This window comes from Bacillus rossius, chromosome 15 (assembly GCF_032445375.1).
Source record: "Bacillus rossius redtenbacheri isolate Brsri chromosome 15, Brsri_v3, whole genome shotgun sequence".
Classification (NCBI taxonomy): domain Eukaryota; kingdom Metazoa; phylum Arthropoda; class Insecta; order Phasmatodea; family Bacillidae; genus Bacillus; species Bacillus rossius.
Genome location: NC_086342.1, coordinates 1,554,752 through 1,571,227, shown reverse-complemented (window position 1 = coordinate 1,571,227; position 16,476 = coordinate 1,554,752). Strand labels below are relative to the sequence as shown.

At 36.8% G+C, this 16,476-nt stretch overlaps 1 long non-coding RNA gene across 1 annotated transcript; it reads right to left on the bottom strand.

The window, feature by feature from the left end:
• Positions 1-859: 859 nt before the first annotated feature.
• On the bottom strand, positions 860-12,488 carry LOC134539756 (uncharacterized). Its single transcript, XR_010076350.1, has 3 exons — positions 12,409-12,488; positions 9,398-9,532; positions 860-5,061 (listed from the first exon to the last, which is right to left on the bottom strand). It is a non-coding gene; the product is annotated as an uncharacterized LOC134539756 (long non-coding RNA).
• Between the last annotated feature and the right edge of the window lie 3,988 nt (positions 12,489-16,476).

Sequence of the window (16,476 nt, the reverse complement as noted above, 5' to 3'; positions counted from 1 at the left end):
ATCAATACATTACTATTACTTGTCAGCTTTAAAAGAAGAAATTTGTGGTAACGACCTTATAAGGATGATTTGATAATCCCTGCAGAGTCGCATCTAGTTGTGGTTGTCACCCTTCATTGAGTTGTTAGTGTTACCTTATTGCCTTCAACACAACCCTTTCAGTGCAAAGGTTGTTTATTGTACATTGAAATTGGTAATGCTTTGTGTGTTGTATATGTAGTATTATATATTTTTACAATGCACACCTAACACTTGTTAGTTAAGTTTGTAAACAGTTAACAGCCATGATGAAACTCTCTTTATAATTTGTCTGTATTGGTGGTTTTTGGATGCTGATGTATGTGAAGTAAAGTGAAGGCGAGGCGAACGTCACATGTTGCATTTATTTGATTAGGGATGAACGGATAAGAGAAACTGTCTCGTTACATTAGATTGTGAAGGCTAAATTTAATCATTTTTAATTGTTCTCAATTATATGATAAGATGGCAGCTTTAAAATTAGATTTTATGAGCATTTTCTCTCTCTGTAATTAAATTTTCCAGTACTTTTTCGTTCTAATCAGTTGATGGCTTGCCATGTTATGTGCAAGTTAAAATTTACTACCTAACAAAGACAAATTATTCACCAGATACTGTCGGAAATTGTGTTTGAAACTTCTAACCAGTTTGGCTCTTGTTCCAAAAACATTTGTGTAATTTGATGTGCTTATAGATATCATATCATTAGCGAGAAATTAAGTAAACTGAAAACCCATTATAAAATAACAAAACACTATAAATTATGTTTCTCCTAATGGAACAATATGAAAAGTATGCACTTTAAAGCGGTGCTCCAGTGCATGTGATGTAGATATTTTAATTTTTGTGTTATGCAACTTCTCAGCAAACAGTTGAAATAAAAAAATTATTATTTCTAATGAACTGATAAGTTGAATCTTAAGAAGTTAATTTCAACAGGGATCTGACATAGGGTTTTGAAAAACATAGTAAATAAGGAGAGACTGAGCATGTCATCTGATCTGAAAATTCATTGCAGGTTTGTGTACGAATATTGTATAATTGTGTCTGTTATTACTTTGTGGGGCCCATGTGATTCATCAGGGACTGATGATCCAAGTGTTAGGTAATAGTAATACTTGTGAGCTTTTGGCATTCTGAGAGGGTTCTACGTGTGTGCATGTGTTGTTGCGAGGAGGCTCGTAAGATAAGTGCGACACAAGTGTTTTAAAAACTGTTGATCATGTGAAGGTCCCTCTCGTGTGTGCCAAAATCACTTAAGTAACCTAGATATTTTTATAGTACTAAAACGTGTCTTTTCCACTTGTTAGACGAATTGATCTTTTAAAAAATGTGCCAATGTTTCTTGAACAGGGTATGTCGTATATTTTGATAAAGCAAGTATTGTGTAATTTTTGTAAGTGATTATCATGATATTGTTTTTGTATCCATCATTTTTGGCTAGTTAAACATTCTTTTTGTATTGTATGTATATTACAATGTTGAACTGCAAACTAATGTATGCTTGCCTGTAGTTGCATCACTATTTACGATAATGGAATGCAAGTGTCCCAAATTAATTTGTTAAGGAGTTGTATGATATCCATACATTTGAAAGGCCTATATTAATTTTGCATTAAGTCCTCCCTAGGGAGCCAAAGTAAATTAAACCATTAAAAAAAAAAAATTTCAGAAACTGTGTGCATATTTCCAATTAACAAAACAACATAGTGTTGATTTACCAACCCACATTGCTTCACATCATTCATCGTTCAACATGTGTAAGGATTTATCATAAAAAGCAAATTGAAATTAAATTCTTTTGTTTGTAGTGGAAGGTGAATGGAATTCACTGATGAGCTGGGTAATACCGAAGTGTCACAAGGGAAAAGATTACAAAGTTATGACAGATTTGTAACTACGGGGGTTTTGGAATAGGATAGCAGTGTAAAGAGTAAAATCTAACTGTATTTACTTAAATTATTCTTGAATACGAATAGTTCTTCAGGTCCTTCACAAAAACCTGTGCACTTTATTAAGAGTGGAACTAATATGATGAGGGAAGGCATTGTGGATGAATTTCACCGTGTATGTTGGCTATCAGTTTACGACAAAACTCATAGGCCCTGTTGCCCCCCCTCCTCGCAAAGGGGGTAAGAAGAGGAAGGGTTGATTACAGTGAAATACTGACAGTGTGAGAAACACGAAAAGTTTATTGAATAACGTCAAACGACCACTCGTGTATTCTAAATGAAGACAAGTACAGCAGCATCCGATTACTGGGAGTACTCCACAGTTACAAATGGAACAAAAAAATAAGTTAAAATACTATAACACAGGCCAACAATAGCAACAATAGTTTTGGTGCCCTGAATTCAAATATGACATTGGTTTTGCCTAGAAGGTCAAATTTCTATGATAATGATTTACGTTATCTTAGGTTAAACCCACGATTCAAATCTAAAAATTAAACATGAAATTCTTATTATTACCGTAAATTACACAAATATTATTAGTATATAAAAAGATAGTACCAAGTCATTGATGGAACCAACACTTCAGAAGTTTCTGGAATAGCAAACCCTTTTTCTCTTGTACAGTAAAAAGTAATTTTGTTTTTTTTTTGTCCCAGTAAAACTTCAACCTGGAAGCTAGTAATTCAGAAGCTTCTTTTGAAAGGTTAAGATCTCTGACGAGGTAATTAACCTCATCCTGGTTGAAACGTTGAGGAATTGTTGACATCCCCTCATAATCACTGTCACTTTCATTAGAAAGGTGGTTATAGAGACAACACTCGTCCTCAGAAAGCTCTGGATGCTGGGATCTGTACTTCCTTGAGTTAGGGACCGGGTGTCTTGCAGAGACTAAATCAGAATAAGTCCACATGCTAAGGTTGCTTTGATTGATTCCAGTGATATTTGCTAGACAATGTGGTTTATGGTTACTCTCCGAACCATTGGTAGGCCGAATATAAACTTACTTTTTCCGCCAGTCAACTGGCGTACAATGTTCTGTGCAATTTTTACAAACCTGATGCGGTGCCCAGGATTTATCCTTAAAATGGGTCTGAGATGACAATTAAAAAGTTAGGTTAATTGTAAATTATTAAAGTGGCTGAGAAACAATTTAAATTATACAAGTTCATTACACCTGGCAAATATCCTGTATCAAACTGGGTTGTGTTAAGTCGCTTCGAGGTGTAAATAATATTAGCACAAAAGGTACACCCCCTCAGTTAAGCAGGCAATGGATGACTCAGTCAACACTCACCTTAAAGATCGTTGAAAGCGAGGGTCCACTCCAGGGCCCCGTTGCAGCGAGCGTCTCGTAGTCTGGTCCCTAGCGCCCAACACGGCATGCAACTCGTGACCTGTCACACTCGCAATGGAGAATTACCATCATGCATTTCTCCCGTTCCAAATCTCTGATACAGTAGTGTTTGAAAGTCATAATCGGGTTATTATAGCACTAGTCCCCTTTATAGGAAACACATGGTTCCCCCCTCCACTCACATGGCTGGCGTTGAAGCATCCTCGTGGGGGTATGCTGGTAGTGTCACACGTTCAGGGGGGCTAACTTCCACAATTGTCACAATCAAAGATTACATTGCAGGCAGTGCAACCACAACAGGCCTATGCAGACACTTTTATTTCTTCCAATTATGAGACTGAATTGCATTTTTGCTCTCAGAAGCATAGTTTATATGCGTGTGTTTTTTTTTTATTTCTGCAATAGAACAGTTTGTTGTAAAAGATAGCTACATTTTCCTGGCCTGGTGATGCCTGTACTTTCATCAGAGTATTTTTTTTTTAATTTGGAGATACATGTGTCTACAACACATGGATGGTTAACTCTACTGTACTAGTTTCCTAAAATTCTAACATCAAAAACTATTTTTGAGTTCAGGCCTTAGGTGATAAATACACCATTAAATTATTTGTAGCAGCAGTTTGGAAAACATGGCTAGTCTGAAACAAAATGTTCTGTAAAGAAATGACATCATTCATAGCAAGCATTTTATTGTAGCAACTAACCAAAATTATAATTATTAAAAACACTCAACATTTTTTTATTTTACTGAGATAATCTGTACTTGCAGTTATACTTGTTGCATGTTTGTATGCACTTAAGCATAAAATGTGTTAATGAGAGTAATAAATAAATATTTACTACACAATCATGTGTGCTCTTTCTGTAATGCACTAAATCCTACCCCACTTTTTTTTTCCTTAAGTGAAGAGCCCCAGATCCTTAATGATAATACTGTCCATGTAAATAAATTGAGGGAGCCATTGTGGATCTGGCACCCTTTCTAAAAATTTAAGAGGGCTTGAGGAAGAAAATGATATAATAGCAGTACAGTTAATAAAACTATCTAAGTTGCACTGGGTATAACCTAACAACAATTGTGGTCTTGCCTAACAAGTAAGGAGATAACCGTCTCTATGATATGACAGAAAAAAAATTACAATACAAAGTGCTTTTAGGATTAATCAGATAATTTAGTAAAATATATATATATTTTTTCCAACTACCCTAGGTAAAATATTAATGAATGAACAGAAGTCTGTCAGTGCGTTGGCTTTCTCAGAATATTAATTTAGCATTCACCATGACTTCAATAGGCTCTGAATGAACTTGCCAAATGTGTGTGCATAATTTCAAAATACCACTTAAACAGTTTTAAAATTTTTACTATTTGATAATGAACATTGAACTAAATCACCTTTTGAAGGTTTACGGTTAGTGGCGCACCATAACCATAGCAGGCGAGCTGTACACGGCTGCCTCTTGCTCAAACTTGGACTGACATCTTGCACACGTGGTCTGAAGTCTCGTGCAAGACTGCATCTCTAGTTCGGAGACGATCTGCAGGTCTCCTCTGGCACGGCACGGCACGGTGGCCACACACGTTCCAGGGGACCCGGCCAGCGCGGTGTCAGAGTGCCGTCCCTCACGCCCCGGAGGAAGCTGCCGGCTCCCGACGGTCCATTCCTCGAGTTGCTGTTGGTCTGTTTCCTGCCCTCCGCAGTGGAGCAGCAGCCTGCCCCCAGAGGGCGGTTTCTGTATAGGAAAAACAAACAAGCGAAGACATAATAAGAAAATTATAGCAAATTAGCTTGTCGAAAAGGACCACAATTGGTATCAGGTTATACCCAGTGTTTGTGCCTTATCCTGATCCTGTGCTGTTTGTAACATTCTGCTACTGTTTCACTATAAAACAACCTCTAAGAACTTAATACTTAATGTACTGTACTGTAATTATTTTGCAAACATTTTCTTTCACAATCCCTTTTAAACTTTTAGAAAGGGAGCCAGAACAATGGCTCCTTCAATGTTAGCGAGAAATGTAACTATTATTTGGGAAATCATTTTAATCAACAATTTTTCGTGTAAATATTGCAATGCAATTTCAAAATTTTATTGCTACGAAATTTGTATGTACCTAAAAAATTTCAGACAAATTGGCACAGGTAAGTTTATGTATTAAACAATAATTAAGACTGCTTTTTTTTAATTAACCATTGGTTCACTTGGTTGTCAATCTCATTAGTTTTTTAAACTAATTAAGGTTACAGGGCTACAATGACATATTTCCTCCCCATTATAGTCCAACATGCCTCACACATAGAGCTGTGTTTCCCAGGAGTCTCTATTTAATGCCGGTTTACACATGATTTATTAATTAATGAAATAATTTAGTTTAGGACAAGTATTTAAAAGAAGCAAATAAAAATTTTCTTATGCAAAATCATTTCTTTAAAAAATTTATGTGTTAATGTTGGCTTTTTAGAAGTCTATTAGCGTGAATTTTAATATTAATAAAAAACATTATATAATGGTTATACTAAACCACCTCCGGCCCTGGCAGTACAAGCAGTCCAGTCCAACGGCCGACAATGGTTTGTTTATTTGGACTGTGCTGAACGCCGAACAGAAACTGGCCACTCAACAAGCAACAAGTGATGTAGTGATGTCGAAAGCCTGGCCCGCGATACGAACTCGAGGAAGTGTGTTACTACTGCAGTACTGCCCGAGTAAGGGCCTAACATCCAACTGTGTTTATAATTGGATTGATGTAAATTATGCGTGGGACGTTCGGAAACTCTGCCGGATTAGCGATGTTGCCAGATTATGGTGCGCGTATTTAAAAGCTTTTCTGTAGAATTGTAGCTATCAGACAGGGAACACTGCACTGCAAACAGACCATAAGGGATAAGGCAGGAAATAATTTAAAATTGATTTCCAACCATTATCTTTAGCCGATTTCTCTAATATTAACAAATTTCCGAATACCAAAGAGAATTTTCAATTCAACAAAATAAGCAGGAATTTAAATTTAAAATTTTTGAGGAAAGAGCCTTGTTTGCTGTTGTAATGAATGGTGATTGAGTTACCTATTAATTTTGTTCTAATAAAAATAATAGTTTTTTTTTTTTTTAACTAAAAAAATACGCTTTTATAAGTAAACCAAACTAAATAGTAGAAAATAATAGTCCAAAAAAACATGCTTTGTATAAAAAACCAAACTAATAAATATAAATTATATCAAATAACAATAAAAAATAAATTTTAATTAAGAATAGTGTGAAAAATTTTATTTAAAAAATACTATAAAACTCGCTTTATATAGAAAACCAAACTAAAAAATAGAAAATATTGGCTCCAACCTCTCGCAATAAATGTTCCAATCTTGTGACAGCTCATATGCCTCAATTGTTCAACATTGCCAAAAATGCGAACAGCTCCTTCCTTAGCCGAAGAAACAACGGTTTCGTCCGTAGACATTTCGAGTTCTGATATAAAACAATATTTATCTATTTTATTTTAACTGCAGCCAATATCTATTCAAAATCTAATTTAATAGTTAATTGATGTAATAACTATAAAGTTTTTTTACATTGTCATAAAATTTATTTGATACGTCGATAAAGAAATCACTTTAAAAATAAATAATAGTTTAAAAAAACTAAAAAATATGCTTTTATAGAAAATGCAACTAAAAAATGAAAAATAAATAATAGTTTAAGTATTTTATTTTAAAAAAAAGCGTGGGGTGCATGGTGTCAATAGTTATAAATAAATATTTTATTGACAGATAAGAGTAGAATGATTATCATTTCGATAATATCTTAAAAAGCACCCCACACTTTTTTTTAAAATAAAATAATTTTTTTTCTTATTTACACTATTATTAATTTATATTTATTTAATTTTTTTACACTATTCTTAATTCAAAATTTATTTTCTATTTTTTAGTTGGAGTTTCTATAAAAGTGTGTTTTGTAGTAACTATTATTTATTTTATTTAATGTCTGACTCTCGGGTGTAAGCACCGCTCCTGGGTCAAGCACTGGTTGCTCAAACATTTTTAAAAAACTTGATAATTTGTGCCTTGTTAACATTATGTATTGACAGTTTAAAACTGGCACAATCAAGGGCGTAGCAAGGGGGGGGGGGTGGTGTTAGAGGTTCTAAACCCCCCCCCCCCTTAGCCCCCATTTTTTTCTTATCTGAAAGAAGTAGGTTAGCTAAAAGCCTAGGTGTCTTCCTGCTATCACCGGCCACTGCACTGGAGGGGAAGAGTAAGCGAGCCCTACCGATTCTCCTTCCCTTCCCCTACCCTGTCGCGAGCAGAAGCTATAAGGTTGTGATGCCGCGACGGGGTCCCCAAGCTTCCAGATATCTTGCACCTACTGTATTTAACCAGCACGGTAATTATAAGCAGGTTGTGACTGGGTAACTCTTCAAGCTAAAGCTAATTGTTTCCAGGAATAGGCCAGTTCTGCCGAAACCCAACCATTTTTCTTTATTGTCCAGCTTCGAGCATGATTTATGATTTTGAGTGGATGTGGACAAGGCACTTGGATTGATTAAAATATCTTTATTTAATTTCTTACATCATCACTCAAACAATTTTTTATTAAAAAATTAATAATATTTTTACCATTACAACATTTAAAGTTAAGTACCGAAAACTGCTCAAATAGACACCTTAAAATCCAAATTTTTCCAGATAAAAATTTTTACGAGTTATGTTCCATGGAGTACTTAATTAATTAAATGAAAATTATTAATAATTATGTATTTATCAATAACTAATAAACTTTATATGGCGTGTTTTTGACCGGGACTACCGGTTGACAAATGATGCTCTAACCGCGCACTCTCCACCCTCTATTTCGAAAACGATTCAACATATAAAAACATTTTTTAAACAAAATTGGTAGAGAATTTAATCCTCTACAATATTGATAGTAAATACAAATAGCAAAAAACCCATAGGAAACAATAGTTGCATATCCCCCCTACCATATGTAGGTTTTGAGACAACTTTTAGGATTGTCAAAATACAAGTTTATAGCTGGGTATCTCAAATTCCGAGGTGAACTTACTAACATGACTGGACTAAAACCCTCGTAACTGTAAAATTTGTCACGCGCCATGGCAACCTAATGGCTGCCATAATCAAACCAATGATAAAATTTTAATTGTGGCCAGTTTTAAACCATCAATACATAATGTTAACAAGGCACTATATATATATATATATATATATATATATATATATATATTTTTTTTTTTTTTAATTGATAAAGCTACTGATAACCATCTTCATATGGATTGGCCCTTCTGTGGCTGTGGACTGGATTGCCTGCGAAATCGGAGCGGGTCCAGTATGTCTATTGGTCTACTGTGAACAGCCAGCAGCAGCCGGCGTTCTGGAGACATCGGAGCTAGCCTCGCCCTGCCCTGGAGCTACGAGAGCACTCCTTGGGCGAAGGAAATATCTGCATGACGGGCTGGCGACAAAACCCCCACGATCCTCATACAACTCTTCTCCGCTTGCTCCACACGTGTTGATTCCCGCATGGCCCGGTTCTCCCTGTGTCCATGCCCTGGCTGGGGCCGCCAAACAGGCAGTATCAGGGGCAACAATGGATACACACGTGACCTCTCCCGCGTGGCTGGATCCCAGCGTGAACGAGCTCGGAGCCTTTCAGCGGGTCGATGTGGCATGTGGCGTGTCATCAGGGCCGGCGCGTCCACACGGGCGAACTAGGCAACCGGCCCAGGGCGCCAAGTAGCTGGGGGCGGCGCAGCACGACACACAACAGCTCATATAATATGTTTAACGATTACTGAAACTAGATGAAAATGAATTTTTGTAACAGTTTGGAATGTTTATATTGATATAAGTAATTAATTATAGTCCACGGTGACCTGTTTATGATTTGTAATAAGAAAAAAAGAAAAAAACACAAGCCTGCTTACATTTTATTGTTGACAAAATATTAGGCTTACGTGATGTATTTTGAGGCAAGGACAATTTTTTTTGGTGTGTCCGGCGGGAAGGGGGGGGGGGCATTAAGGTTTTTTGCCTGGGGCGCCAATTTACCTTGCACCGGCCCTGCGTGTCGTGGTGAGGCGAGGAAGACGCCTGCTCGCGGCTCACGGAGGCCGGTGTCCGACTGCCCTCGTTCACGAGGCCACCATCCGCCATCTTGGCTGCAAGAGGATCTCCGGGCTACTGCTATTAAACATAGCAATAAATAAAGGTAACCAACAAAGCCACGAGGAACGAGGAGGGGGGAGAGAGCACCCCGAGAAGACCGCATCGGCTCACGGCAACGTCCGCTATGTTTCCCCTTCAAATTATTATAAGTTATCGTAACTAATAAATTTGAAGTATTTTCGATACCTTATTTTGTAATATGACTTAAAATACATGTAATCAAATTTTTGATAAAAACAGCAAAATGTTTACAAACTATATATATAAATTTTATTACTTCCTTGATTGAAGAATCAACTGTTATTCAATCAATAATTATATGCCATTTTTGATGAAATTTGTTTGTATGAAATATTGCTAATTATGTAACTAATGTCTTAAGCAACCAATAAAAATTCGGTAATACTAATCAAACACATTAAATGATTTTCAAATAACATAAGATGATCAGTTTCGTATGCTATTTATCTATGAAAGTAAGTTGTTGAAATCCTTGATAAATGTGAATTTGTGTGGACATGAGAGATGAAGTCGCAAATTTTTCGTCCTATATTATTTTCAGATTCACATATATGTTTTAACAAATCGTCGATAAATAACTATTAAAGAGAACCCAAAATTTGTTCACAAAAATTTATTTATTTTAGTGCCTGAAAAGTAATTTAATTTTAACACGAATGAAACTATAATAAAAAAAATCCCATACTCCTTTAGAAACGAAATTATAAAACGTATAAATATGCTACCAGATGAAAACGAATTAGGGGCCGTTCATTAATTACGTATGTATGGGTCCCGAAAGGGATTGGAAGAAAAAAAAAAAGCCATTTTTACGTAATATATTGCTACGATCGAAATTCGCCTGCAGGGGAAAAAAAATCAGTAACCCAGAGTTGAAACATCAGGATACATCGAACAGCTCCCAGCATTCTGTCCAACTGTCGGAGCTGTGTCATGAGAGGTTTCCAATAGATTTAAAATCTAGTCGTTCATTACACAAAGTAATTTTTTGACTGATTTGTTTCCTTGGTTTAAGATTGTTTCAAATCTTACCTTAAATCATAATACGAATTTTTCAAAGACTAAATAATGATTTTTAAACAAGAAAAATAGTTTTTTTAGTATAATTGAATATTTAAAAACTTAACTTTTTTTATAGGGAAACACAAGTGGAAAAGCCTTATGTCCTTACACGGGGGAAGGGCGGTCAAAAATGGCCAAAATCGTCCTTTAGTAATTGATGAACAGCAGAGTATTCGGTGAAGCTAAGGCGGGGGCGGTCAGAACCGAGCCGCCTTAGCGCCTCTACGTCCACACTTAGCGCCCTAAGCGCCCTAGCGCAGCCACCAGTCATCATGCTCACAGCTGCCTGCACTCAAACACTGGCAAAACAACAGATGGACTTTGGGCTCAGTTGGTTGCGAGTAATTACTCACTGACTTCGAAGTACGTCACACGTCAATGGCAATGGGAAGCCTTCTTTTCACAGACGAGAGAGCCAAACTCCCGATCGTGCATCTTTGGTTTTTTTTGTTCTTTGTAAATAAATATGGCGGTGTTGATAAAAGGATACTAATGGTCAGTTAGGTTAGGTTAGCTACATTATAAATACTTTAAAACATTGTGAACGGTTGATTTGGTTAGGATAGCTACATTAAAGATACGGGGGGAAAAAAACATGAATTCGGGGAACTTCGGGTTTTGGCTCTCTCGTCTGTGAAAAGAAGGCTTCTCAATAGCAATTACCAAGAATAATGTATTTGTTTTCCAACTGCATCGGTTGTTGTAATGTATTTTTTTTTTGCCACATACCCACAGGCAGGCATTTAATATTTTTTGTTGCAATCAAACTCTGATTTTTTAATAGGTAATCAGTTAAAAGTCTGTCCAGTATTAAAAACGTATGTTAAAATTACAGATTTCATAAATATATTTAACCTAAAATATCAACTAGTGAAGCCAAAATGTAACCTAGTTTCTGCTCTCGGAATACAGCATTTGGTTGGAGTAAGTAGCAACATATATATTTAGTAACTTTCGTAAACATACCGAACGTATTGGTGTGTAAAATGAAAATTTATGATAGTGAAACTACCCTGTAATATATTTGGTAACCTATAATGGTCATAGTGAAACGTGATCACAAGTTTTGAAATACGTAAGCGAACTGGCATCAACACGTGGCCCCATTAGAAAGTTCTAGCAGTCTGTGTGTGCGGTCACGTGTTCACACCTCGTCACTCGTGGCTGGCTGGCAGCTCCCTGCCGCGCCAAACTTACAACATTGAAAACAATTTCAATAATGTCAACAAAAAAAATGTGTGCGATGGGAACCTACTCTTAGTTAAAACAATTTAAAAAAAAATAACTAAATAGAATTTTTCTATAAAGCATCACGACACTATAAGCATTATTACAGAAAGGTAATGGTGGGAGCTTAACTAGTATAGTAGCATACATTCCTGAAACACGTTTGTGTATACTTTACTTTCAAAATCTTAAGAGAAAATCTTACACGTGGTACAAATATAAATTTATTCCGTGCTCTCTTCTCTACCGGTTACCCCCCATCGCGTACCAAACTATTCCCACCACATACTTATTTAGTTATTTCCCGTCATGCGATCGGAATTTTCGTAACGTGCGAAAATTGTTTACCCCCCATCCCCCCTTGCAAAAAAAAATCTAACTTCTCATGCACAGTACTTCCAAAGAGTTAAATCACATCGAAAGAATTGTCCAAGCGAATCAACGAAGATATTTTTACTTTACTGACGGTAAACTTATTAACAGTACGAAACTTGCAAATAAAACCAGTGCAAAGCTCCACCGATAGTTCGACGTATTCTTAGACAGAGACCCGTTGAGAAGGGAGGGCTACGATGACCACTTACTTGCATAGTCCAGGCGTTGTTGTCGACACTGCCCACTGCCCACCACGAGCAACGCATGCCAGTTTCCCGGCCCACGCCACTGTAACACTCGCGAGTCCCCATGCCATCGTTAAATGACGACATACGTAGCACGCACAAGTCCTGTGTGTGCTCTGCCGCTACACACACCCACGCGTCGCCGGCAGTTCCTCCCCTCCACGGCTGCTCACTTCCCCTCTCTCGCCAAGCGCGCAGCCAGCACTAGACTATATACGTCTACAGTGAGTGAACTACGTGACGGGTCTCCAAACCAGGGGCGAAGCCAGGGGGGGGGGGGGGGGGGGGGTTAGGGGTTCAACCCCCCCCCCCTTAGCATCAAATATTTAATAAATTTCTTATTCATCACTCAAACAAATTTCATATTAAAATTAATAAAAATTTTACCATTACAATATTTAAATTTAAGTACCGAAAACTGCTAAAATAGCACTATTTTACACCTTAAAACACAAATTTTCCCGGGGGAGGACCTCCGGACCCCCCGCTTTAATACGGGGGGGAGGAGGCCATGCTTCTTAACACCCCTCCATACACAAATCCTGGCTACGCCACTGCTCCAAACAAACACTTTCCCTCCAACTGAAGCGGCCACGCTATTTTACCGTATTAAGTATCCAAGCTTTAAAAAATGAAAGAGAGGTTACACTAATATATCAACATTATTTTACTACTGACATTGAGCCACGGTGGCGGAGTGGGCTAAGGCGCGCACTCGTGGATATTCAGAACATGACAGCTCGCAGGTTCGAATACACCTACTGCCACTACATCAGGAAAAATTTTTTGTGTAACCAAAAACCCAAATAACTATAAGTCCGAGTTATGGTTTTTTTGTTCAATCACGTTCATTGTTGGATTTGATTTTGAATTATAAAATTCAACCTGAAAATGTGTTACAGTTTTATACTAGAAAATCATAGACAAGAAATAACCGTGAAGTCGTGACGTTTATGTTCTTGTAACGAGTGTACAGAAAACGAAAGCCATGATATATATATATATATATATTTTTTTTTTACAACTGTGATAACGCATTTGTATTTTATTGTATTTTTAAAATGAATGACTACAGCACATTAGCACTATACACTTACTTGTGTACACGAACATCGTCACACTTTATACTTTTGAAAAGTTTTAAACTTTTAAATTCTTTCTATACTTCTACCTTAATTTTTTTTTTTTTTTTTTTTTTTTTTTATATTCTCGATAATACGCATACTTTTCACATTTCCCTGCACATCTGTGCACCGTTTACATACTTCCGCATACGCTATCAGACAAAAGCATATTTTCACAGTTCGCGCACACTTTTGCATATTTTTGCACACAATAACTTACTTTCGCATACTTCTGCGTAGGCCTACGCGCTTTCTTTTGTTTTTTTTACGCACATTTCCGCATAGTTGAGTATTTTAATGCTTAATTTCGCTTTCCACACGTTATCCTAATTGCTGATACTTAAACGTTATTTCGCTAAATTTCACAAGAATTAGCATATATTTGCATCTGCATATTTTGCAAATTTTTGAATACTTTAGCACACATTTGCAATTTCTCACGTTCTTTATACTGTTGCAACTTTAACATGTTTCGCATAATTTAGCCACCTTTTGCTCACTTTTCCTTACATACATGGCATACTTCACTATTTTCAGACCCCGGGACCCCAGTGTCATGTCCCGGCGATCGAGGCCTCTCCTAGGGTCACGGGAAAGAGGCTACCAGCGGAGAATCTGGCGGCAGAAGAGGCCGGCAAGTTTTGAATGTGGGAAAAAATTCTATAAATCATTTTAAAAAATCACCAATAATTTACTGATTAATTCCAACTATTCCTGTCCTCTATTCGATCCCTGGACGATGCAGAAAAGGTAATTGTAGGGTTTTTTTTTTTTTAAAAAAAAACCTTATTCAATAAAATATGGTAAAAAACTTAAAATAGGCTTAAATTTCTCACCTACTAGCCTACATAACATACTGTCCGCCATATTGAAAATTGGTAAATTTTTAGCAAGAAATTTGAGGAAAATACATTAAAAACCACTCATTAATTTACTGGCCGATTCGATTGACTCCTGCCCTTGCTGGATCCAAAAATATTTATTCCATGTAAAAAAAATAATGCGGCTTAAATTCATCATATACTATTCTCCAGTAAGCCGATTATTACATATTGGCCGCCATCTTGGAAAGTCGGAAAAAAATTCTAAAAATTAACAAAAACTCACCTATTAATGTAATGATTGATTCGATTAATTTCATTACTAAGTTCGTTTATGCTCTTAAATATTTATTTGATTAATCATTCTCATCAAACAAGGACAGCTACCAGCTGAATAAATGTTTCTCAATATTACTACGTCTACAATAGAGGCTGTATTCGGTGCACATTTTTTTAATAAATATAATTCCAAACATGTAAAAGCATATAGCCAGGTCATGCACAATGTCAGTCGTACATAACAAGCGTCTCCGAACTACGAGGCCTTATTGGACAATGCCTGTTATTGCTTTCAAACAAATATGACATATTTCAAGCAGCAAGACAACCATAACTGCAAATGGTGGGGAAAAAACAAGGTTTGGAGGGAAAAAAATAGTAACTCCCTTAGTAGGTACACAATCGAATCCGTTCGAAAAGTTTGTTAATCTTATAATATTTATCTAAAACTTTTGCCTGAAACAGATTTTGATAATACGAACCATTGCTGCAATGGGTTGAAAAAAATAACTTTCGTCCAAAATAATTTGTTTACGGCTAACCATTACTGCAAAGCGTGGAAAAAACAAGGGTTAGAAGACAAAAAAAAATTATCATAGCTTGTTTTGTAGATATACTATCAAATGTTATAGTTTATTCTAAACATTATCTTAAATCTCTGGCTGAAACAAGTTTTAATGAAACAAACTTACTGCCGTAAAAACAGGGGTTGGGACATAAAAAAAATCAATACTTCCTTACTATAAAATTCGTTCGAATATATTTTAAACATTGGTCCACTACTACGTCTAAGTGCAAGGGATGTAAAATAATGTTTGAAGGTCAAAAAATTGCATAACTACCTTAGTAGGCATAATATTTCAATGCTGAATGTATTGAGTTAAAAAACACTTGAAACATTTTCGCTGAATGGAATGCGAGATTATGATTTAACGGATCATTTTGTAATATTGGATGCCATGTACATTAAGTTCTGAAATTGTTCCAGAAGTTTATATAACATTATCAGAAGAAATAGGTACTTAGAAATCTACCTGAAGGCTGTGCCAAAAGGGAAATATTTTTACGATAAGTAAGTATAACTTATAACGAGCGTACACAAGTACAAACACCCATTAGTTTTTTTTTTCATTTGCCTGTGTGTTGGTGCCCCTGCCTGAGCCGGACTCCAGCGGCACTCCAGCACGACTCCAGAGCGGGCTCCAGGCGACTAATGCATGCCTGAAGGTGGGCCAGGGCTTGCCCGCTGGAAATAGCGGTTCGATATAGTCGGCACTCTGGCAGTGTATATTTTTACGACGAGGCTCGGCATGCGGGTTATTGACTCGCACAATGTCAGAGCGAACGCCGATCTCTTGCGAGTTCCAAATGCATCGCGCATTCCCCCGCGAGACGAGTGTCCCGCGCGGTGATTGGTTATGCAATTCACGACTTAACAAGTTGATCTTCACCAATTTCAATTCTAAGCTTATCGCAAGACATTAACCTAAACTGATAATTCCCCCCCTCCCCCCAGATCTTCTCGGTTCTTGGTAAACTAACGCACAACAGTTCCGGAGCATAACAAAAAAAAAAAAAACATTGTTGTGGGTATTCAATATGGATTCAATATTTCCGTTAGAAAAAAGCTTTCATGCGTGTCAGTCTGTTCTGCACATTTGAAGTACCGCTCCCAGTCAGTACCGGCGAATTATTGTTCGGAGACAATGTCGCACTCGGGGCGGTGTGGCGACAGTCTCGTGGCTTCAGCGTTCCATCGTAGAATATGGATGAAATTTCAATTTTGGATGTTCCAGTTGCAGATTTAG